We start from the raw sequence: 23943 nt of genomic DNA, 5'->3' as shown, positions 1-23943 counted from the left end.
TGCAATCGGTTGCGAATCTTTAATCGTGAATCGCCTTTTCTTCTTTTGTCAATTTGCTTCTAAGACATTTGATGAGCAGGAGTGAATATCGTTATTTCTGACATCCTTATAGGGGGAATTCAAAAATTTATTCTATTTAATGATAAAACCCATTGTTAGAAAGTCTTTGGTAAAAGAAGAAAAGATCAGCTTATTCATAAGCAAACGGAAAAAAAAGACAAAATCCTTTTAATATGAAAGGTTAGATCTCCGTTTCTACTGTCAACAAGAGTGTCTCTGCTATCGTTTGCTTACCAATTTCAGTTGTGCGTGAGGCTGCTTATAATTTATTTGTTTAAAGAGCAAAACATTTAAATGGATTGTCCGTGATTATTTATTCTGTAAATTCAGCATGTTAAAGGAACATGCCTTTTTTTTTGATTTAAAGCTATTCTTTCTTATTTCTTAGTTTTTTTTTAAAAGGGCACTGAGTATTAGAACAAAGTTTAGCTGCTTTCTATAACCAGTCATAATAGGCAGGTGCTTTAGTGTAAATGCTGTTTTTCCCTCTTTGCAGCTTACTACCAAAATAGAATTAACTGCTTAAATTTTCCAACTTTGTAAACGATGAATATTTTTTTTTTTTTGGTAAAATTTCCTTCTTGTCGCAGCTAACAAGGCTTTAACCAATTCCAAAGTAAGAAACTAGTAATTATCCGTCCATAAGGGTTCATAATTCTGAGAAATTGAAGGAATCATTCTCAATAATGAACATGCTAACGTGCTAAATTTGGACTTTGAACATTCTTAATAGCAAAACAACGAGCCCGGTTCGAACCTTGGCTGAACAATGGATTTTAGTCCATCGCTAAACACACCTCACAATCGACTCAGTAACATTATAAAGCTTTAAGGTAAATTTATTATTTTTTTTTTAATTTTCTTTTCTTGTGAAATTACTGTTATTATTAGTCTATTGAAGGAAAAAGGTCATATCATTTTATTAGTGTTTATTTTAATTTTTTTTTAATCCATTTGGAAACAAATTTCACCAAGTACAAGATTAACTAAAAGATATTTTATGGTTTAGAAAACACTTAGGTTTGTATTTTCGTTGTTTTCCTTTTTCAATTTCTTTTATGCTCTTTCTCTTCAAAATTCGGGAAAAGGAGCATGTTTACTGATCCCTGTTTTAAATTTCGTTTACATCACATGTGAATATTTACACCCAGAATCATTAGTAAATTTAAGCCTTCTGAAAAATTAGTGCCTTCACCCGTGCACTGCACTAAAGAAATGAGCTTTTTTTAAATTATTAGTTTCCTCTAAATCCTCACCAAGTGATTTTGAGGTTAATCTTACAATTTTTTAAATCATTTATCATACAGTATGTATGTTGTACTTTTGGTGCAAATGGCTTAGGGACCTGATCCATTTTCAATCTGACTCAAATTTGCAGTTCGTCAAAGGACACTTAACTTGCCAGTTGCTAAGTATTCGTTTATAATGTTAACTTCTTTGTTCTATGCCTCCCATTGATTGAGACTCAGTTTTGTTTGAGCTTGAGCTACTGGAAGATTTGAATTTGTATTGGGCTAAGTGGCAGTTAAGGCTTAATCCTTGAATTCTGTAAATTTTAAGACTAAAAAGGGATATTCAGAGGTGAAACCTATGTTCATCCATGCAATCACATTTTCTGACCACTTGGCTTTGGCTCCAATGCTTGAATTTTACTGCCGCTTTTTCTTTGTCAATTGCCTGAAACATTTACTGGACAAGCTAAGTTTCGGTCCATCGAACCCCCAAAGGAGCAGATGGTTTAAGGTTATTTTAGTAGAGAAAGGTTGCTGTTGTTAAGTCCACATTTTTAAAAGACCTAGAAAGAATTCAAAGTTAATTTTAAAGGAATGGGAAGAATACAGAAAATAACGGCTCGCTTTAAATCAAGGGGGTTACCCCAGTTCTATTGTCATAAATACACGGGAACTGTCTCTTTAGTGGAAAAATGCTTAAGCTTTTCCAGCTGTCATTTGGCGCTTTAAATTATTTTGTTTATTTAAAGGAGCAACTTAAATGGATTGTCGGGTGAATTTAAGTTTAAATTTTCGTTAAAGTTCCAAGGAATGCCTTAATTGTCAGTCTTATTCCTAAACTCTTTCCTTTACTGAATTGTTTTTCTTTTACCAAGATCTCTACGGAGTACTTGTTTTCATTCAATAGTCAGTCAATTAGGCAGTCTTGGGGTAAAATCTTTTTCAACCTGTTTCCCTTTATGAACAAAAATAGATTTAACTCTTAAACTTTTTAACTTTTGTAAAACGACTGAAATAATTTTGATTTTTAATGCTAAAAGCTTTCTTTGTAAACAACGGGAAGATGTTATCCAATTTCAAAGTTAAGAAGTTAAATATTCCTGATAACGGTTCATATTCTGAGATATGAAAGGAATCAGCTTCCCCAAATGCAGTACAATGCTAATTGCTGATAAATTTGACTTTGAAGACATTCTAATGAGTAAATTTAAATAAATTCAACCAGGAAACCCTTAAAGGTTTCATCCATCGCCTTAACCCTGATTATCAGCTTTCACCAGCTTGTTTTTAAGTTTGGCAAATTCTTTTTTTTTTTATTTTTTTTTAATTTTTCTTTCTACTTTGAAAATTTTAATTTTGAGATGGAAGGAAAACAGAATCACTTCATTTTACTTATTTCTTGATTTAATTTTCTTTTTGCTAATTCACGCTTGAGACAAAATTCACCCCGAGAACAAAAAGGAGATAAGTAAGAAACACAGCTGAAATGTATTTATAAAGTCGGGACTGAAGTGTTTGCTCATTGTTTGTCAGTCATCTTTAACTTGCATTTTGCTTGCTGTTCGTGACGGTATATTTCTGATCCCTTCTTTTAACATCTTCAATCATGTGAATTCGCACTTTACACCGAACATAGAAAAATTTGCCGGGTTTGAAATTTTTCCTTTTAACAAAAGAATAAAGGTTTTGTTAAATGGTTTTATTTTCCTCCAATTGTCCCCCAAATGTTTGGCTTAATTTGAATTCATGTGTTTTAAATCATTATCAATATAGTAAGTTATTGGTCACTGCTTGGGGAACATAGAGGTTGAACGGCACTGATCATTTCCTGGCTGATTCAAATGCTTTGCTGCATCTTTGCCAAACACTTACTTCATCTCCTTTCATTGTGGTTGGAAAATGTAATGAACGAATGTGTTCTTATGCCCCATTGATTGTGCTACCAAGTTTTTGAATTGAGCCTGAGCTCTGGAAAATTTGCAAATTATTGGCAGTGGAAGTTAAGGCTTAATACCTTGAATTTCTAAAGTTTAACTTGAGCGCATGATCTAATTTTGGAATTATAAATTTCAAAGTTCATCGTTACCACTTCAATTGTCACTAGTTTAGCCGACGATTGATCATTCCTTAAGCATCGCATCTCTCTTTTTGTCAATGTGCCTAAAGAATTTGACTGGAAGACGTAAATTACGGTTCTAACCCTTAAGAGCAGGAAGGATTTTAATTATCCGTTTATGGAGAAGACTTAAAGCATTTCTGAAGTCAATTAGTAGATACAAGCAGCTCCCGAGAGATCAAAGTTAACTATCAGCAAGCAACTGAGAAGAAAAAGTAAAAAAGGCCACTAATCAGAAGAGCAGAGTTACTCCTGTTTCTATTGAAAAAACCAATTTCTCTTTTGGTAAAATGCTTAAGCATTTTCCTTGCTTTGCGTGAAGGTTTATTTTTTTTAGCTTTGGATTGTGTTATCTCTAAAATTTCATTAAATATCTTAATAGTCAGTTCAACGCCTTAATCATTACAAGTTTTTTCCTTAATTTAATTGATTTGTTTTAACTAGTTCTTAGCAAAGTTTTAAGCACAAAATAAATATTAACTAAAATGAATTTCAAAGGAATTTTTTTTTAAATCTTTCTATTTCACTGTTTTCAAAAAAGGAAAGCAAGTGATCCGGCAACAATATTCTAGCAATGGGACTTGCCAATAATGCAATCAACCCACTAAACTAAAATTTTAATAACTTTATCGAAATATTGAATGTATGTTAACACTCCCCCCGTCATATATATTTTAAATTTTTTATTATTTTTTAATTTTTAAATTCTAGAAAATTAAGTATATTGAGCTATAAGGAAACTAGGGGGCCACATTTATGTATTTTTTGTTTTTTCTTCCCAAGATTTACCCAAAACGGATAAGAACCCTATAGCGATTAGCTTCAAACCGTATTTTTATCCCTCTTTTTCTACCTTCTCCTTAGCTGCAGAAAAGTATAGTTTTAACTTTTGATTTTCCAATTCAATCTTTTGGCATTTTCACCGATAAAAATAACATGAGTTTTAAGGCAAGGGTTTCAAGTGGAGGTTTTAGTCTTCTAAATTTCTTATTTTGTGAATTAATGCATGTTTATCTTTTATTGAAGGTTACTGATTCTTTGCCCCAAATTGCGCATTACTTAGATTATGGCCCATTTTTAAATTTGGAACGACTTACCTTCTGTAGAAAAAAAGGTTTTTAAGATGTTTAATCAATTGATTTCAAGCATGCTTTTATCCCAAAGGGTAAATTTTAGGCGTCTTCATATTGAACGCTTTAAAAACAAACGCTGGGAAAAGCTAGTCTGACTTAAGGTAGCCATTTTGCAACTCATTTGAAACGTGAAATTTGTTTATGTTGAAGCACTTAACGACGTAATTTACTATTAACATTAACGGACAATGTTCATGCTCCTACCACAAGAACTCAGTTTTCACACAGAAGCGCATGCTCTTTAAGTCTAGCAAATTTGAGAGAACATAACGTTTTTAACTAAAAAGGGTTCCCGTTTTTTAAAAATTAATTTTTTAAAACAATGTTACAGCCACTTTAATATATTTTTTTTAACAAAAATTGTCTTTTATGCCTAAATATTCCATTCTAGTTTAAAATTCTTGTTCAGTTGCTTCCTTCACTATATGATTTTCTAATTTTACTTTTAAAGGAAATTTGATTCTATCTACAATTTTGATAAACAACCGTTATTTTTTATTTAAGCTAATCCTCTATGTAATTTTTTAAATTTAAGTAAAGTATGTCATGCTAATCATAAAATTTCAAGAAAAAGAGTAACCCAACGGACAAAAAGACAAATCTATTGCCAATCTATTGGAGCTGTTCTTTAGCTCAAAGGTACTTTTTATTCTAAAAGCATTATTTTGAAGCTTTTGAATTAAATCACTCTCATAATTATTATTTTATTGTTAAATTCTGCAACATGAATACGTTATTTTGGAAAAATGGCAATTCATTCGGACTGATAAATTTTTTGCCGTAATGTATTTGGGGCTTTTAAACTTTATTATGATTCACGAAACTGAATTACCTTCTTTATCCTTCTTTATTTCCTTTTGCAGAATAAAATTTACCCCAAGATTTCAAACACCAAAGATTGATTTTAAAAAGTTTTTACTTACCTTTTCCAGTTTTTCCCTCTTGTTAAAAGATTTGCATTTCTGCCTCAGTTGTCAATTTTGAGCATTACATCTTTATACTAATAAAATTGTGCATCAAGGTTAATTTGCTTGTAATCTACATTTTAACACAGCTTAATTAAATTAAGCATTTTATTTCTAAGTTATTTGCAGGTTAGGCCCTTGAGGAAAAAAGCTACTCGGACTCACAAGTTTGCAAGCTTGAACATTACAAATGCGTTGCAATGTTAATTGTTTCCCTTTTTGTCATTTCGAGCATAGAGGAATTTATGCTGAATACTTAAGGTTTTACCCTGGCTGAAGTTGACCGGACAATACAGTTAACACACAAAAAGAAGCCACTGTAGCTAATGACAAGCAAAAGCCCTTTATTGCAAAACCTATTTAATGTAATACAGTTTCGTATTAAATTTAAAAAGTTGTTTATTAAGATGGGTTTCTTATTTGTTAAAAATTGATCCAATCCTAAAATTTAGTTTGTCCAAAAATTTTAATTTAATAAAAATTTGCTTTTTTTTATCTTAAGTTCAATTGCTTTCAATGTGGCCTTATTGCTTCTTCTACTTCAAAGATTTTTTTTTTAAAATTTTTTTCAACGCCAAAAGGATTAGCTTACTTCATTCAACATAAATTGTAAAGTTTCAGTCAATTTTTTTTCACCTTCCACCCATAAAAGAATAACTTCTTAACCCAAATTTGTAAATGTAATTTGTTTTTCCCTCAAAGTCCATAATTGGCAATTGAGCAGTTATCTATATTCCAACGTTAAAAATTTTGATTAAATCCTAAAGGTTAAACAATTAAATGGGAATTCTTCCTTAGAACCAATAATTTCTTCATTGCTTAACCAACGGCAAAACAATCAGGCCAGTTAACTTAGGAATATTTTTTGTTCATTTCTTTTTTTAATTTGAAAAAAATTTTATATGCTAAGGAAACAAGTGCTTTTTTTTTTTAATTTTTTTTTAATTTAAGTTATTGGTAATTATTTTGAAGACACAGGTCAATTTAGACAACTTAGGATTTAGGAAACGTAGCTATTCGGGAAGTCAAATTTTTCTTTTGAAAACTCCTCTTTTAGTTTGGCCAAGAGGGCCGCTGTTTATTTATTTTCTTCTATTAATCTTTCTCCTTTTCCTTTTACCAATATTCCAAAAGAAAAGGTTACTCCCCTTTTAAAACTAAGAAATTAGTTTGGATGTTAGTCTCTTCATCAGCCCAAATTTTAACAAGGTTTTTTAAATTTCTACATTTTTTAATATTTAATCAATTATTTGTCATTTCACCAAGTTTTAATATTTTTTAACACTATATTTTGACTTAAGATAACGTTTGCCTAAGGCGTTATTTTCCATTAGTTTAAAGTATTAAGGAACTTAATGCTTTCCCAATGCATATTTTTTACAGTAGGGAGCTGATGTGTTTAAAATTTTGGGGCTAATTTTTAAGCCCATGCTTGCAGAGTTAAATTTGTTAAAGGTGGTTACCATAGTTTTAATTAAAAATTAAGCCCCCAATCGCTCCCAATTTACAATCCAGCCTTAATTTGAATTTGACTCTGCTTACAAATTTCAAGTTTTTGGAATCTTTTGGCTAATTCGACTCTAGGGCGGTTAACTTGGGGAAACCTAAAAGTAGTACCCAACCTAGCATTCAATGCAACAACAGCCAACCTGAGATTAAATTACTTATAGAAAAACGAAAATAGAAGCAAAAGCTGTTAATCTAGAGAAACGCCTTTATTGAAAATCAGATGTGTACTGAAATGCTTAGTTGCATTCCATGTTGCTCCCAAAACCTAAAGTTTTATTTTTATTTAAAATGTAAAATTCAAAAATTGCCGTTATTTTAATTTCTAAAGTTTCCATTTCCATGGATCATTAATTTCTTTTTTTTAAAAATTCTTTTATTTTTTCTTTTAACAAGTTCTCATTGATTGGGCTTTTTAAAGATCATTTCACATTTTTCAGGAGTTTTCAAATTTTTATTTTCACTTGCCGACACAAATAGAATTAACTTTAAACCTTTTTTTGTAAAACGACTGAAATTTTTTTTTTTGTAAAAATCCTTTCATTCTCAACAGCAGACAGTCTTGGAATATTCCAAGTTAAAAATTAAGGAATACACGGGCCAAGGTTAAATATTTAAATTAAGGAATCATTGCCTACATAATTAACAACCTAATCTGACTGTAAATTTGACTTTAAGACATTCTAAACAGCCAAACAAATCGACCAATCCGCCCGGCGGGCCCATGGTTTAACCATCGCCAAAGCCCTCTAATGCTAGGTTAATTTTTAAATTTATTTTGTTTTTTTTTTTTGGAAAAATACTGTATTTTGATCTATGGAGGAAACTACAGTGGCCCCATATCTTTACTTATTCTTTGGGATTTAAGTTTTTTTTAATTTATGGAAAAATTACCAGAACAAGGGAATGTAAGAAACACAGTGATATGTATTAAGAAACAAGACGTCTGTATTGCATGGGGCGATTTTTGTCCTTTTTTTCTCCTTTTCTTAGCCTTTGCTGCCCCCGAAAGGGAGGATTTTAGACCCGCTTATTAGATTCGTTTAAACCATGTGAATTTGCATTTCACCCAAACATTAGTAAATTTAACCTTCACCTGGCAGTCCTTCTCCTAGCGCAACTCAAAAAATAAATGAGTTTCTAAAGGCTTCTTTCCCCAAATTGACCAACATGTGATTTTGAGGCTTAATCTTTGAACACGACTGTTTTTTAAATCATTAGTATCAATATCAGTATAGTTATGTTGGTCACTGCTTTGGGGGTTTGCAACGTATGGCGCTTGAACGGCAGCTGATCATTTTCTAGACTGCACTCAAATGCTTTGCTGCAGTCTAGCCGAAAGGACACTTAACTTGCAGCGCCTTTAGTATTCAAGTGAACAGAAACTGGTAAGCTGTCAACGGAATGTGTTCTTATGCCTCCCATTGATTGCAGCATCTACCAGTTTTTGTTAATTGAGCCGTGAGCTACTGAGAAGATTTGCAAATTGTATTGGGCGAGTGGCGTTAAGGCTTAATACCTTGAATTTGCTAAAGTTTAAATCCACGTAGCCGGGCAGGATTGAACCGCTTGTGAAACCCCAATGGATTTCAAGTCCATCACCTTAACCACTCGGCCATACTACTGACTGTAGGGCCCTGCAATCGCTTCTGAATTCCTTCAATCGCCGAATCGCCCTTTCTTCTGTTTGTCAATATGTGCTCTGAAGACATTTGGACTGGAGCAGGAGCGGTAATATTACGGTCTATTTCTGAACATCCTTAAGGAGGCAGAGGATTTCAAGCTTACTCGATTATCTGTGAGAGTAGAACAGTTAACAGCATGTCTTGGTTGCAAAGTCCACATGTGTTAGCTACACAGCCAGACCCCGAGAAAGAATTCAAAGTTAACTATATCAGCCAAGCAACTGAGAAGAAGCAACAGAAAGAACAAAACGCTCGCTTTTTAATCATGAAAGAGCGAGAGTTACTCCCCAGTTTCTATTGTCATAAATAACAGGAAGCTGTCTCTGTTATCGTGGTAAAATGCTTAAGCATGTCTCAGCTTGCTGCGGTTGAGGCTGCTTATAATTTATTTTGTTATGTTTAAAAGTGCAAACACTCTAAAATGGATTGTCCGCATTATCTTTAATGTCTGTAAAATTTGTCGTTAAAGTTCCAAAGGAATCCGTCTTAATTGTCAGTTCTTTGATTCCTAAAGCCTTATCTTTCCTTTTACTTTCATATAGTTTTTTTTTTTTTCTTTTACACAAGATCTCTGACGATTAGCGAGTGATTGAGCGTTTTCTCATTCAACAGTCAGTCAATACGAGGCAGTCTTTCAGGCAGGATAAATGCTGTTTTTCAACCCGCTCTGCCACACGGCGGACACAAAAATAGAATTAACTCTTCAAAGCCTTGTCCAACTTTGTAAAACGACTGAATATTTTTTTGTTTTTTGTAATCGCTGAAAAGTCCTTTCATTGCTACTAACAGCAGACACGTGCTTATCCAATATTCCAAAGTTAAGAAAGTTAAGGAATATATCCGTGTGCCATAACGGGTTCATAATTCTGAGACAATTGAAGGGAATCATTGCCTACATAATGCTAACAATGCCTAATCTGACTGCTAAATTTGGACTTTGAAGACATTCTTAACAGAGCGAAACACAAGCGTAGTCGGCAGGATTCGAACCTGCGGGGAGACCCCAATGGATTTCTAGTCCATCGCCTTTAACCACTCGGCCACTACTACAGGACTCAGCTGCCAGCTATATAGCTTTAGGCGGTAAATTTCTTTTTTTTTATTTGTTTTTTTTTTTTTTAATTTTCTCTTTCTTTCACTTGTGAAAATTACTGTTAATTATTGAGTCTATGGAAGGAAACTACAGTGGTCCCATCATGCTTTCATTTGTTACTTATTTCTTGATTTAAGTTTTCTTTTTTGGCTGAATTCTATGTTGAGACACAAAATTTCACCCGAGAACAAAGGGAGAGAAGTAAGAAACACAGCTGATACGGATATTAAGGAAAACAACGACGGGCGACGTGTAGTGTTGCAAGTGCGGAGCCGATTGTTTGTCAGCTCTTCTTTACTTCTCCTCTTCTTTAGCCTTTGCTGCCTCCGAAGAAGGCTGACGTGCATGATTTACTGATCCCCGTTCTTATTAGATTCGTTTCACATCACATGTGAATTCTGTCATTTTTCACCCAGAATCATTAGTAAATTTAAGCCTTCAGACCCTGGCAGTACCTTTCACCCGTAGCACTGCAACGAAAAGAAATAAATGAGGTTTGTGTTAAAATGGCCTTACAGTCTTCCTCTCCAAATTCAGACCAACAAGTGATTTTGAGGCTTAATCTTTGAACACGACTGTTTTTTAAATCATTAGTATCAATATCAGTATAGTTATGTTGGTCACTGCTTTGGGGGTTTGCAACGTATGGCGCTTTGAGCGGCAGCTGATCATTTTCTAGACTGCACTCAAATGCTTTGCTGCAGTCTGTGCCGAAAGGACACTTAACTTTGCAATTGCTGCGCTGTTCAGTATTCGTGTTGTGAACAGAAACTGGTAAGCTGTCAACGGAATGTGTTCTTATGCCTCCCATTGATTGCAGCATCTACCAGTTTTTGTTAATTGAGCCGTGAGCTACTGAGAAGATTTGCAAATTGTATTGGGCGAGTGGCAAGTTAAGGCTTAATACCTTGAATTTGCTAAAGTTTAAATCCACGAGCCGCAGGATTCAACCCGCGCTGGGAAACCCCAATGGATTTTCAAGTCCATCGCCTTTAACCACTCGGCCACTAACTACTGGCGGTAGGGCCCTGCAATCGCTACTGAATTCCTTCAATCGCCAGAATCGCCCTTTCTTCTGTTTGTCAATATGTGCTCTGAAGACATTTGGACTGGAGCAGGAGCGGTAATATTACGGTCTATTTCTGAACATCCTTAAGGAGGCAGAGGATTTCAAGCGATTCGATTATCTGTGAGAGTAGAACAGTTAACAGCATGTCTTGGTTGCAAAGTCCACATGTGTTAGCTACACAGCCAGACCCCGAGAAAGAATTCAAAGTTAACTATATCAGCCAAGCAACTGAGAAGAAGCAACAGAAAGAACAAAACGTGCTCGTTTTAATCATGAAAGAGCGAGTTACTCCCCAGTTTCTATTGTCATAAATAACAGGAAGCTGTCTCTGTTATCGTGGTAAAATGCTTAAGCATGTCTCAGCTTGCTGCGTTGAGGGCTTATAATTTATTTTGTTATGTTTAAAAGTGCAAACACTCTAAAATGGATTGTCCGCGATTAACTTTAATGTCTGTAAAATTTGTCGTTAAAGTTCCAAAGGAATCCGTCTTAATTGTCAGTTCTTTGATTCCTAAAGCCTTATCTTTCCTTTTACTTTCCGTAGTTTTTTTTCTTTTTTTACACAAGATCTCTGACAATTAGCGAGTGATTGAGCGTTTTCTCATTCAACAGTCAGTCAATACGAGGCAGTCTTTCAGGCAGGATAAATGCTGTTTTCAACCCGTTCTGCCACACGGACACAAAAATAGAATTAACTCTTCAAAGCCTTGTCCAACTTTGTAAAACGACTGAATATTTTGTTTTTTTTCTAATCGCTGAAAAGTCCTTCTTTCATTGCTCCTAACAGCAGACACGTGCTTATCCAATATTCCAAAGTTAAGAAAGTTAAGGAATATATCCGTGCCATAACGGGTTCATAATTCTGAGACAATTGAAGGGAATCATTGCCTACATAATGCTAACAATGCCTAATCTGACTGCTAAATTTGGACTTTGAAGACATTCTTAACAGAGCGAAACACAAGCGAAGTCGGCATGGATTCGAACTCCGCGCGGGGAGACCCCAATGGATTTCTAGTCCATCGCCTTTAAACACTCGACGATCATACAGGACTCAGCTGCCAGCGATATAGCTTTAGGCGGTAAATTTCTTTGTTTTTGTGTTTTTTTAATTTTCTCTTTCTTTCACTTGTGAAAATTACTGTTAATTATTGAGTCTATGGAAGGAAACTACAGTGGTCCCACTCATGCTTTCATTTGTTACTTATTTCTTTGATTTAAGTTTTCTTTTTGGCTGAATTCTATGTTGAGACACAAAATTTCACCCGAGAACAAAGGGAGATAAGTAAGAAACACAGCTGATACGGATATTAAGGAAAACGACGGCGGGCGATGGTAGTGTTGCAAGTGCGGAGCCGATTGTTTGTCAGCTCTTCTTTACTTCTCCTCTTCTTTAGCCTTTGCTGCCTCCGAAGAAGGCTGACGTGCATGATTTACTGATCCCCGTTCTTATTAGATTCGTTTCACATCACATGTGAATTCTGTCATTTTTCACCCAGAATCATTAGTAAATTTAAGCCTTCAGACCCTGGCAGTACCTTTCACCCATAGCACTGCAAATAAAAGAAATAAATGAGGTGTTTGTTAAAATGGCCTTACAGTCTTCTTCTCTCTCCAAATTCAGACCAACAAGTGATTTTGAGGCTTAATCTTGAAACACGACTGTTTTTAAATCATTAGTATCAATATCAGTATAGTTATGTTGGTCACTGCTTTGGGGGTTTACAAACGTATGGCGTTTGAACGGCAGCTGATCATTTTCTAGACTGCACCCCAATGCTTTGCTGCAGTCTGTGCCGAAAGGACACTTAACTTTGCACAAGCGCTTGTTCAGTATTCGTGGTTGTGAACAGAAACTGGTAAGCTGTCAACGGAATGTGTTCTTATGCCTCCCATTGATTGCAGCATCTACCAGTTTTTGTTAATTGAGCCGTGAGCTACTGAGAAGATTTGCAAATTGTATTGGGCGAAAGTGCAAGTTAAGGCTTAATACCTTGAATTTGCTAAAGTTTAAACTACGTAGCCGGCAGGATTCGAACCTGCGCGGGAAACCCTAATGGATTTCCAAGTCCATCGCCTTAACCACTCGGCCAATACTACTTTCTGACGCAGGGCCCTGCACCGCGCCTGAATTCCTTCCAATCGTCTGAATCGCCCTTCTTTCTTCTGTTTTGTCAATATGTGCTCTTGAAGACATTTGACTGGAGCTGGAGCAGTAATATTTACGGTCTATTTCTGAACATCCTTAAGGCAGCAGAGGATTTCAAGCTTAATTCGATTATCTGTGAGAGTAGAACAGTTAACAGCATGTCTTGGTTGCAAAGTCCACATGTGTTAGCTACACAGCCAGACCCGAGAAAGAATTCAAAGTTAACTATATCAGCCAAGCAACTGAGAAGAAGCAACAGAAAGAACAAAACGCGTGCTCGTTTTAATCATGAAAGAGCGAGAGTTACTCCCCAGTTTCTATTGTCATAAATAACAGGAAGCTGTCTCTGTTATCGTGGTAAAAATGCTTAAGCATGTCTCAGCTTGCTGCGTTGAGGCTACTTATAATTTATTTTGTTATGTTTAAAAGTGCAAACACTCTAAAATGGATTGTCCGCATTAATTTAATGTTAAAATTTTCGTAAAGTTCCAAAGGAATGGCCTTAATTGTCAGTTCTTTGATTCCTAAAGCCTTATCTTTCCTTTACTTTCATGTAAGCTTTATTTTCTTTACACAAGATCTCTGACATTAGCGAAAGTGATTGAGGTTTCTTCAACAGTCATAATGTAGCAGTCTTTCAGGCAGGATAAATGCTGTTTTTCAACCCGTTGTTTACTGGACATAAAATAGAATTAACCTTCAAAGCTTGTCCAACTTTGTAAAACGACTGAATATTTTTGTATTTTTTCTAATCGCTGAAAAGTCCTTTCATTGTCTACTAACAGACAGCGTGTTATCCAATATTCCAAATTAGAAGTTAGAATATATCCGATGCTAAAGGGTTCATAATTTGAGACAATTAAGGGAATCATTGCCTTAAAGCTACAATGCCTAATCTGACTGCAAATTTGCTTTGAAGACATTCTTAACAAGTAAACCAACTAGTTCGCAGGATTCAACCTGCAGGAGACCCCAATGAATATTAGTCCATCGCCTTAACCACTGCATACTACAGGACTCAGCTGCCAGCTTATAGTAGCTTTAGGCTGTAAATTTCTTTTATTTGTTTTTTTTTAATTTTCTTTTCTTTCATTGTAAAATTACGTTAATTATTGTCTATGGAATGAAACTTATGGTCCCAATCTTTATTGTTACTAGATCTTGATTTAAGTTTTCTTTTGTGAATTCAGTGAGCAAAAATTTTACCCAGAACAAAGGGAGAAAGAGAAACAAGCTGAACGATATTAAGTAAACAACGAGGGTAGTAGTTGCAAGTGAATGGCTTGTTTGTCACTCTTCTTACTTCCTTATTTAGTTCTCTCAAAGCTGTCAATTAGATTATTTCCTTTTAATCGTTCTCATTGTAATTGCATTTTCACCAATATTCAAATTAAAGTTTGACCTGTCTTTCACTAGATGAACGAAAGAAATAATGTTTATTAAATGCACTCTTCCTAAATTAACTAAAGTATTTTGAGCTTAATTGAACACATGTTTTAAACATATACAATTCAGTATTAGATTAGCCGCTTTGGTGCAACTATGCAGCTTAAGCATATCTTTTTATGCATAAATTTTTTGTTTATTGTTAAGTTTAATTACTTAGCTAGTTAATTCAGTTTACAACTTGAAGTGTCAAGTTTGTTTATCTCCTTATATTTGGACACAGTTTTGCAATTAGATAATGAAAAGTTTGAAATTTTTGGAAGTAAGCGAAGCTTAACCTGAATTTGTTAATATCTTACTGCCAGGATCTCTTACTGCGAAACCCAATGGATTTAAGTCCATGCTTTAACATTCTCCATTACTCTGTATTATTATGCTTATAATTACTTCAATTTTTTCTGTTTAATATGTGCTAAAGATTTGACTAAGGACTGATTATTTGCTTCTTTAAACCTTAGAGGCAAGATTTTTATACTTTCTTGTAGTAAGTTTCATTTTGTTTGCAAAGTCCAATGGTTAGTAAGCGCTATTAGAAGAATTCAAAGTAATTATAGCTCACATGAAAGAAACTGAAGAAACTGTAGCTTTACTGAAGAGAGTATCCAGTTTTATGATAAATACGGAAGTTCTCTGTATCGTGGTAAAATGTTAATGTCCAGCTTAAGTTAGTTTGAATTTAGTTGGTTTAAAATGCATCATATTTATTCTCGCGATTAACTTTACTGAGGAAATTTTGTCTTAGTTCAAGGAATCCTTAATTCGTTCTTATTCCAAGCTTGATTCCTTTACTCATGTTTTTTTTTTTTTTTCAAAGATTTGGACGATTATGGATGAGCGTTCATTCACGTCAGTAATACGAGGCAGTCTTTAGAGGATAATGCTGTTTTTAACCCTGTATACGGACTATTTAAAATAGAATTACTTTCAAAGCCTGCCAATTTGAAAACTATATATTTTTGTTTTTTTGAATGTAAAATCTCTTGCTTAACAGAACTCGTTGTCTAATTTCATAGTTAAGAAAGTTAGCAATTATCGTGTGCATATGTCTAATTCTGCAATTGAGGAATTCTAATTGCTTATAAAGCCTAATCTATAAATTTGGCTTTAAAATCTTAATGAGTAAGTTCAAAATGTAAGTTGCAGGATTCAACCTCTGTAGACCAATGATTAGTCTGCTTTACCATCTAAAGAAGCTAGCTGCCACTTAAGTTTAGGAAATTTTTTTGATTATTTTTTAAATCTCTTCTTTCATGAAAATTACTTTAATTTTATCTATGGAAGAATCAGTGTCCTATGTTTATTGAATTTTATTAGTTCTTTGCGAAGTTTACGTTCAACATTAAATTCAAATTTTTAGACAAGAAGTGTCAAAAGTATACTTTAAGAGAACTATGCTTAAGCTATCTTTACACATGCTTTTAACTTCTTAGTACTCTTTACTTGCTTCGAAATATGGTATTTTTATCCTCTTTTAATTCTTCATATACTGTAATCTTCTTACAATTTATAAATTTTTTATTTATCTGAATTTTCACCCTAGCACTAAGAAATATATTTGAGTTAGTAAAATGTTAATCTCTTCATTACAACTGTTTTAGTTAATTTGGATCTATTTTTAGATATTCACAAATGTAAGTAGTTATACGCTTAGGTTTAATTATGCTTTAATTCGATCTTTAGACTATATCTTTGCGACATTGTATTTACATTTACTTTGCTACTTTCAGATGTGTTGAAATGACTTAATGTTTTTTATCTCCATTGTTCAATTCAATTTTGTTAATTGCGGACATTTCAGATTTATTTTAAGTATTGTTTGGGTTAGGCTTAACATTGAATTTCATTAACCAATCCCAGATTCGCCCTACAAAATTGATTTCAATCATATTAATTTTCATGCTTTGGGGTTTGAACTGCTAAGAATTCTCAATTGATACTCATTTTCTGTTGCAATGTCTCAAGGAATTTGACGACGGCGTATGAATCATAACTTTGATCTAAGAGAGGGGTTTGCATGTCATTTTGAGATGACAGTTAAGTTGCTGTTCGAAAGCATGATTCTACAGCAAGCGCGAATTAATACCTGAATTGTGCAACAAGTTAGCGAGATCAAGACAATGCTTTTAACTTGAAAGAGCTTATCCCATTTTTTGAAGAAGAGCGTTTTCGTGAAATTCTAAGCAGTTAACTCGGCTTGAGCTCTTGATAATTTTTTTATATTAAGCACTAAAGATTTTAATTACTTTACATCTAAAATTTGCGAATTCAAAGAACTCTATTGTTTTGATCAAGTTTCTTCTTTTACTTCCAAGTTAGATCTTTCAAATTCAATTTGAAGAGTTAAGCTTCAGTTCAAAGTAGTAATTGAATTTTCAGCAAGCATAAAGGGTTAATACTTAATGAAGTCGCAAAAAAAATTAACTTCACTTGTCAAGTTTATTATATTTTTTTGTTTTTATGTAAATTTAAAAGTCTTCTTTTAAGCTTAATTTTTTTTAAAGTTCAAAGTAAGGCTTAATTAATTTTCTAACCTACTTTCTTTATTCAATGATTTTTTTTTAATTTTACATTAAGCTAATTATTATTTCAATTTCAATTGACTTCAGATTAAAGTTTTATTCAAACCTTCAGTATGACTTCGGAGGAAAATGGATTTTCCTTCAACTCCTCAACTATAAAGACTAAATTTATTTTTTAATAAATTTTAGCATAATTTCTTTTTTTATTGTTTTTATTAATTTCTTAGAATTAAGAAATATACGTCAAGTTAGGTTAATCTGCAGAGTCTGACATTCTTATTTGTACTTAAATCTATTAAATTTCATTTGAGAATTCTTTGAGCACAAATTTTCCTGTTAATTATACGGGAAGCTGTGCAGTATTAGGACAAGCTGCACTATTTTTGCTGCCTTTGTTTTCATTTGTATTCTTTTTTTTATTTTTTCCCAAAATTATCTATTTATAATTCTTTTATTATTTAGATACATGGTCTTGATTTGTTTCCCAATTTTTAATTTCTTTTGACCTTATGCCTTAAAGCTGCGGGAGTAATGAGATAAATGTAGTGTTTATGGTTTAGCATTCTTGATTTTCCGACTTGATTTGCTTCTCTTACCCGAGTTCTTTACCTATCAAATCGATATTATACTTTAATGTTTGATGTTTGACCATATCCTTCAACTTTAACATAGTTTTAACCTTGACCTGTTTACATATGTCTAAGTTACTAACTTGACAGGTTTTAGTTGGGTTTAACAAATTTAAACTTACATATTTTTTCTTGTTGATTCATCGATTTTTTGTATTCCAGCTTTGGATAGTTTGGTGCAATGTATTGCATTATTTCCATTGCAGATTAATTTTATAATGCGTATGAACTATGTGAGGTCCATGATTTTTTGGTGAACTTAACTTGCCTGGATTATCTAGCTGGATCTGCAGTGAGATTTTAATCTGCAAGAATCCTTGATTTGGTCAAGGCTTAACTGGCTGATTTAATCCAGGCGCTATTACTCTGAAACCTGAATGGTCAGCTGCTTTAATCCTGTCATACTTTGTTAAGCATGAGTTGTTGAATGACTGGTCAGTTCTAACCTGTTTCGGAGAGAATTCAGGTACATTTGAAAGAACTAGTATTAGATTTGAAAACAAAGTGTTTAGTAATCATAATGTGTAGCATCAAGATTATTATTAAACAGAAGCAAGAGTACAGAAAAAAATTCATTTTATAAGCAGCATGAGTACTCTATTTATTTGTATGATTTAAAGGATCACTTAAAATGGTAAATGTCCATTCATTTAATGTAAATTTGTGTTAATTCTATATTGCATTTATTTGTCAGTCTTTATCAAAGCCATTTTTTTTTATGTTTAAAATTTTTATTCCAAGGATTTAATTTCTTTAGTTTATATTTTCTTTTATTCATTTATTTTAGTCTTTTTTCAAATAAAGTATTTTACTTTTTCACACGATACAGAATATTATCTTTCAGGCATATCAACTTTTTAACCACTGCTTTTTGTTTAAATTTCTTTGTTTTTTTTTTTTTTTTAATTTTCTCTTTCTTTCACTTGTGAAAATTACTGTTAATTATTGAGTCTATGGAAGGAAACTACAGTGGTCCCATCATGCTTTCATTTGTTACTTATTTCTTGATTTAAGTTTTCTTTTTGGCTGAATTCTATGTTGAGACACAAAATTTCACCCGAGAACAAAGGGAGAGAAGTAAGAAACACAGCTGATACGGATATTAAGGAAAACAACGACGGGCGACGTGTAGTGTTGCAAGTGCGGAGCCGATTGTTTGTCAGCTCTTCTTTACTTCTCCTCTTCTTTAGCCTTTGCTGCCTCCGAAGAAGGCTGACGTGCATGATTTACTGATCCCCGTTCTTATTAGATTCGTTTCACATCACATGTGAATTCTGTCATTTTTCACCCAGAATCATTAGTAAATTTAAGCCTTCAGACCCTGGCAGTACCTTTCACCCGTAGCACTGCAACGAAAAGAAATAAATGAGGTTTGTGTTAAAATGGCCTTACAGTCTTCCTCTCCAAATTCAGACCAACAAGTGATTTTGAGGCTTAATCTTTGAACACGACTGTTTTTTAAATCATTAGTATCAATATCAGTATAGTTATGTTGGTCACTGCTTTGGGGGTTTGCATCGTATGGCGTTTGAACGGCAGCTGATCATTTTCTAGACTGCACTCAAATGCTTTGCTGCAGTCTGTGCCGAAAGGACACTTAACTTTGCACAAGCGCGTTCAGTATTCGTGTTGTGAACAGAAACTGGTAAGCTGTCAACGGAATGTGTTCTTATGCCTCCCATTGATTGCAGCATCTACCAGTTTTTGTTAATTGAGCCGTGAGCTACTGAGAAGATTTGCAAATTGTATTGGGCGAGTGGCAAGTTAAGGCTTAATACCTTGAATTTGCTAAAGTTTAAACTACGTAGCCGGCAGGATTCGAACCTGCGCGGGGAAACCCCAATGGATTTCAAGTCCATCGCCTTAACCACTCGGCCACGACTACTGACGGTAGGGCCCTGCAATCGCGCCTGAATTCCTTCAATCGTCGAATCGCCGCTTCTTCTGTTTGTCAATATGTGCTCTGAAGACATTTGGACTGGAGCAGGAGCGGTAATATTACGGTCTATTTCTGAACATCCTTAAGGAGGCAGAGGATTTCAAGCGACTCGATTATCTGTGAGAGTAGAACAGTTAACAGCATGTCTTGGTTGCAAAGTCCACATGTGTTAGCTACACAGCCAGACCCCGAGAAAGAATTCAAAGTTAACTATATCAGCCAAGCAACTGAGAAGAAGCAACAGAAAGAACAAAACGTGCTCGTTTTAATCATGAAAGAGCGAGAGTTACTCCCCAGTTTCTATTGTCATAAATAACAGGAAGCTGTCTCTGTTATCGTGGTAAAAATGCTTAAGCATGTCTCAGCTTGCTGCGTTGAGGCTGCTTATAATTTATTTTGTTATGTTTAAAAGTGCAAACACTCTAAAATGGATTGTCCGCATTAACTTTAATGTCTGTAAAATTTGTCGTTAAAGTTCCAAAGGAATCCGTCTTAATTGTCAGTTCTTTGATTCCTAAAGCCTTATCTTTCCTTTTACTTTCACGTAGTTTTTTTTTTTTTCTTTTACACAAGATCTCTGACGATTAGCGAGTGATTGAGCGTTTTCTCATTCAACAGTCAGTCAATACGAGGCAGTCTTTCAGGCAGGATAAATGCTGTTTTTCAACCCGTTCTGCCACACGGCGGACACAAAAAATAGAATTAACTCTTCAAAGCCTTGTCCAACTTTGTAAAACGACTGAATATTTTTTGTTTTTTCTAATCGCTGAAAAGTCCTTTCATTGCTACTAACAGCAGACACGTGCTTATCCAATATTCCAAAGTTAAGAAAGTTAAGGAATATATCCGTGTGCCATAACGGGTTCATAATTCTGAGACAATTGAAGGGAATCATTGCCTACATAATGCTAACAATGCCTAATCTGACTGCTAAATTTGGACTTTGAAGACATTCTTAACAGAGCGAAACACAAACGTAGTCGGCAGGATTCGAACCTGCTGGGAGACCCCAATGGATTTCTAGTCCATCGCCTTAACCACTCGCCACGACTACAGGACTCAGCTGCCAGCGATATAGCTTTAGGCGTAAATTTCTTTTTTTTTGTTTTTTTTTTAATTTTCTCTTTCTTTCACTTGTGAAAATTACTGTTAATTATTGAGTCTATGGAAGGAAACTACAGTGGTCCCATCATGCTTTCATTTGTTACTTATTTCTTGATTTAAGTTTTCTTTTTGGCTGAATTCTATGTTGAGACACAAAATTTCACCCGAGAACAAAGGGAGATAAGTAAGAAACACAGCTGATACGGATATTAAGGAAAACAACGACGGGCGACGTGTAGTGTTGCAAGTGCGGAGCCGATTGTTTGTCAGCTCTTCTTTACTTCTCCTCTTCTTTAGCCTTTGCTGCCTCCGAAGAAGGCTGACGTGCATGATTTACTGATCCCCGTTCTTATTAGATTCGTTTCACATCACATGTGAATTCTGTCATTTTTCACCCAGAATCATTAGTAAATTTAAGCCTTCAGACCCTGGCAGTACCTTTCACCCATAGCACTGCAACGAAAAGAAATAAATGAGGTTTGTGTTAAAATGGCCTTACAGTCTTCCTCTCCAAATTCAGACCAACAAGTGATTTTGAGGCTTAATCTTTGAACACGACTGTTTTTTAAATCATTAGTATCAATATCAGTATAGTTATGTTGGTCACTGCTTTGGGGGTTTGCAGCGTATGGCTTTTGAACGGCAGCTGATCATTTTCTAGACTGCACTCAAATGCTTTGCTGCAGTCTGTGCCGAAAGGACACTTAACTTTGCACAAGCGTTCAGTATTCGTGTTGTGAACAGAAACTGGTAAGCTGTCAACGGAATGTGTTCTTATGCCTCCCATTGATTGCAGCATCTACCAGTTTTTGTTAATTGAGCCGTGAGCTACTGAGAAGATTTGCAAATTGTATTGGGCGAGTGGCAAGTTAAGGCTTAATACCTTGAATTTGCTAAAGTTTAAACTACGTAGCCGCAGGATTCGAACCTGGGGGGGAAACCCCAATGGATTTCAAGTCCATCGCCTTAACCACTCGGCCACGACTACTGACGGTAGGGCCCTGCAATCGCGCCTGAATTCCTTCAATCGTCGAATCGCCCTTTCTTCTGTTTGTCAATATGTGCTCTGAAGACATTTGGACTGGAGCAGGAGCGGTAATATTACGGTCTATTTCTGAACATCCTTAAGGAGGCAGAGGATTTCAAGCGACTCGATTATCTGTGAGAGTAGAACAGTTAACAGCATGTCTTGGTTGCAAAGTCCACATGTGTTAGCTACACAGCCAGACCCCGAGAAAGAATTCAAAGTTAACTATATCAGCCAAGCAACTGAGAAGAAGCAACAGAAAGAACAAAACGTGCTCGTTTTAATCATGAAAGAGCGAGAGTTACTCCCCAGTTTCTATTGTCATAAATAACAGGAAGCTGTCTCTGTTATCGTGGTAAAAATGCTTAAGCATGTCTCAGCTTGCTGCGTTGAGGCTGCTTATAATTTATTTTGTTATGTTTAAAAGTGCAAACACTCTAAAATGGATTGTCCGCATTAACTTTAATGTCTGTAAAATTTGTCGTTAAAGTTCCAAAGGAATCCGTCTTAATTGTCAGTTCTTTGATTCCTAAAGCCTTATCTTTCCTTTTACTTTCACGTAGTTTTTTTTTTTTCTTTTACACAAGATCTCTGACGATTAGCGAGTGATTGAGCGTTTTCTCATTCAACAGTCAGTCAATACGAGGCAGTCTTTCAGGCAGGATAAATGCTGTTTTTCAACCCGTTCTGCCACACGGCGGACACAAAAAATAGAATTAACTCTTCAAAGCCTTGTCCAACTTTGTAAAACGACTGAATATTTTTTGTTTTTTCTAATCGCTGAAAAGTCCTTCTTTCATTGCTACTAACAGCAGACACGTGCTTATCCAATATTCCAAAGTTAAGAAAGTTAAGGAATATATCCGTGTGCCATAACGGGTTCATAATTCTGAGACAATTGAAGGGAATCATTGCCTACATAATGCTAACAATGCCTAATCTGACTGCTAAATTTGGACTTTGAAGACATTCTTAACAGAGCGAAACACAAACGTAGTCGGCAGGATTCGAACCTGCGCGGGGAGACCCCAATGGATTTCTAGTCCATCGCCTTAACCACTCGCCACGACTACAGGACTCAGCTGCCAGCGATATAGCTTTAGGCGTAAATTTCTTTTTTTTGTTTTTTTTTTTTTAATTTTCTCTTTCTTACTTGTGAAAATTACTGTTAATTATTGAGTCTATGGAAGGAAACTACAGTGGTCCCATCATGCTTTCATTTGTTACTTATTTCTTGATTTAAGTTTTCTTTTTTGGCTGAATTCTATGTTGAGACACAAAATTTCACCCGAGAACAAAGGGAGATAAGTAAGAAACACAGCTGATACGGATATTAAGGAAAACAACGACGGGGCGACGTGTAGTGTTGCAAGTGCGGAGCCGATTGTTTGTCAGCTCTTCTTTACTTCTCCTCTTCTTTAGCCTTTGCTGCCTCCGAAGAAGGCTGACGTGCATGATTTACTGATCCCCGTTCTTATTAGATTCGTTTCACATCACATGTGAATTCTGTCATTTTTCACCCAGAATCATTAGTAAATTTAAGCCTTCAGACCCTGGCAGTACCTTTCACCCATAGCACTGCAACGAAAAGAAATAAATGAGGTTTGTGTTAAAATGGCCTTACAGTCTTCCTCTCCAAATTCAGACCAACAAGTGATTTTGAGGCTTAATCTTTGAACACGACTGTTTTTTAAATCATTAGTATCAATTCAGTATAGTTATGTTGGTCACTGCTTTGGGGGTTTGCAGCGTATGGCGTTTGAACGGCAGCTGATCATTTTCTAGACTGCACTCAAATGCTTTGCTGCAGTCTGTGCCGAAAGGACACTTAACTTTGCACAAGCGCGTTCAGTATTCGTGTTGTGAACAGAAACTGGTAAGCTGTCAACGGAATGTGTTCTTATGCCTCCCATTGATTGCAGCATCTACCAGTTTTTGTTAATTGAGCCGTGAGCTACTGAGAAGATTTGCAAATTGTATTGGGCGAGTGGCAAGTTAAGGCTTAATACCTTGAATTTGCTAAAGTTTAAACTACGTAGCCGGCAGGATTCGAACCTCGCTGGGAAACCCCAATGGATTTCAAGTCCATCGCCTTAACCACTCGGCCACGACTACTGACGGTAGGGCCCTGCAATCGCGCCTGAATTCCTTCAATCGTCGAATCGCCCTTTCTTCTGTTTGTCAATATGTGCTCTGAAGACATTTGGACTGGAGCAGGAGCGGTAATATTACGGTCTATTTCTGAACATCCTTAAGGAGGCAGAGGATTTC

The 23943-nt window shown here is 34.9% G+C and overlaps 7 non-coding genes across 7 annotated transcripts; all 7 read right to left on the bottom strand.

The window, feature by feature from the left end:
- Nucleotides 1–9666: 9666 nt before the first annotated feature.
- trnas-aga lies at nt 9667–9747 on the bottom strand. Its single transcript has one exon. It is a non-coding gene; the product is annotated as a tRNA-Ser (tRNA).
- A 3130-nt stretch (nt 9748–12877) lies between these two features.
- Nucleotides 12878–12956, bottom strand: trnap-ugg. The gene has a single exon. It is a non-coding gene; the product is annotated as a tRNA-Pro (tRNA).
- Nucleotides 12957–19405: 6449 nt separating this feature from the next.
- trnas-uga lies at nt 19406–19487 on the bottom strand. Its single transcript has one exon. It is a non-coding gene; the product is annotated as a tRNA-Ser (tRNA).
- Nucleotides 19488–20516: 1029 nt separating this feature from the next.
- trnas-aga lies at nt 20517–20595 on the bottom strand. Its single transcript has one exon. It is a non-coding gene; the product is annotated as a tRNA-Ser (tRNA).
- A 958-nt stretch (nt 20596–21553) lies between these two features.
- trnas-uga lies at nt 21554–21633 on the bottom strand. The gene has a single exon. It is a non-coding gene; the product is annotated as a tRNA-Ser (tRNA).
- Nucleotides 21634–22664: 1031 nt separating this feature from the next.
- On the bottom strand, nt 22665–22745 carry trnas-aga. The gene has a single exon. It is a non-coding gene; the product is annotated as a tRNA-Ser (tRNA).
- Nucleotides 22746–23706: 961 nt separating this feature from the next.
- Nucleotides 23707–23787, bottom strand: trnas-uga. The gene has a single exon. It is a non-coding gene; the product is annotated as a tRNA-Ser (tRNA).
- Nucleotides 23788–23943: the final 156 nt, after the last annotated feature.

This window comes from Polypterus senegalus, unplaced genomic scaffold (genome assembly GCF_016835505.1).
Source record: "Polypterus senegalus isolate Bchr_013 unplaced genomic scaffold, ASM1683550v1 scaffold_5061, whole genome shotgun sequence".
NCBI lineage: Eukaryota > Metazoa > Chordata > Cladistia > Polypteriformes > Polypteridae > Polypterus > Polypterus senegalus.
Note: the sequence above shows the minus strand (reverse complement) of the source record. Positions and strands in the feature narration are given on the sequence as shown.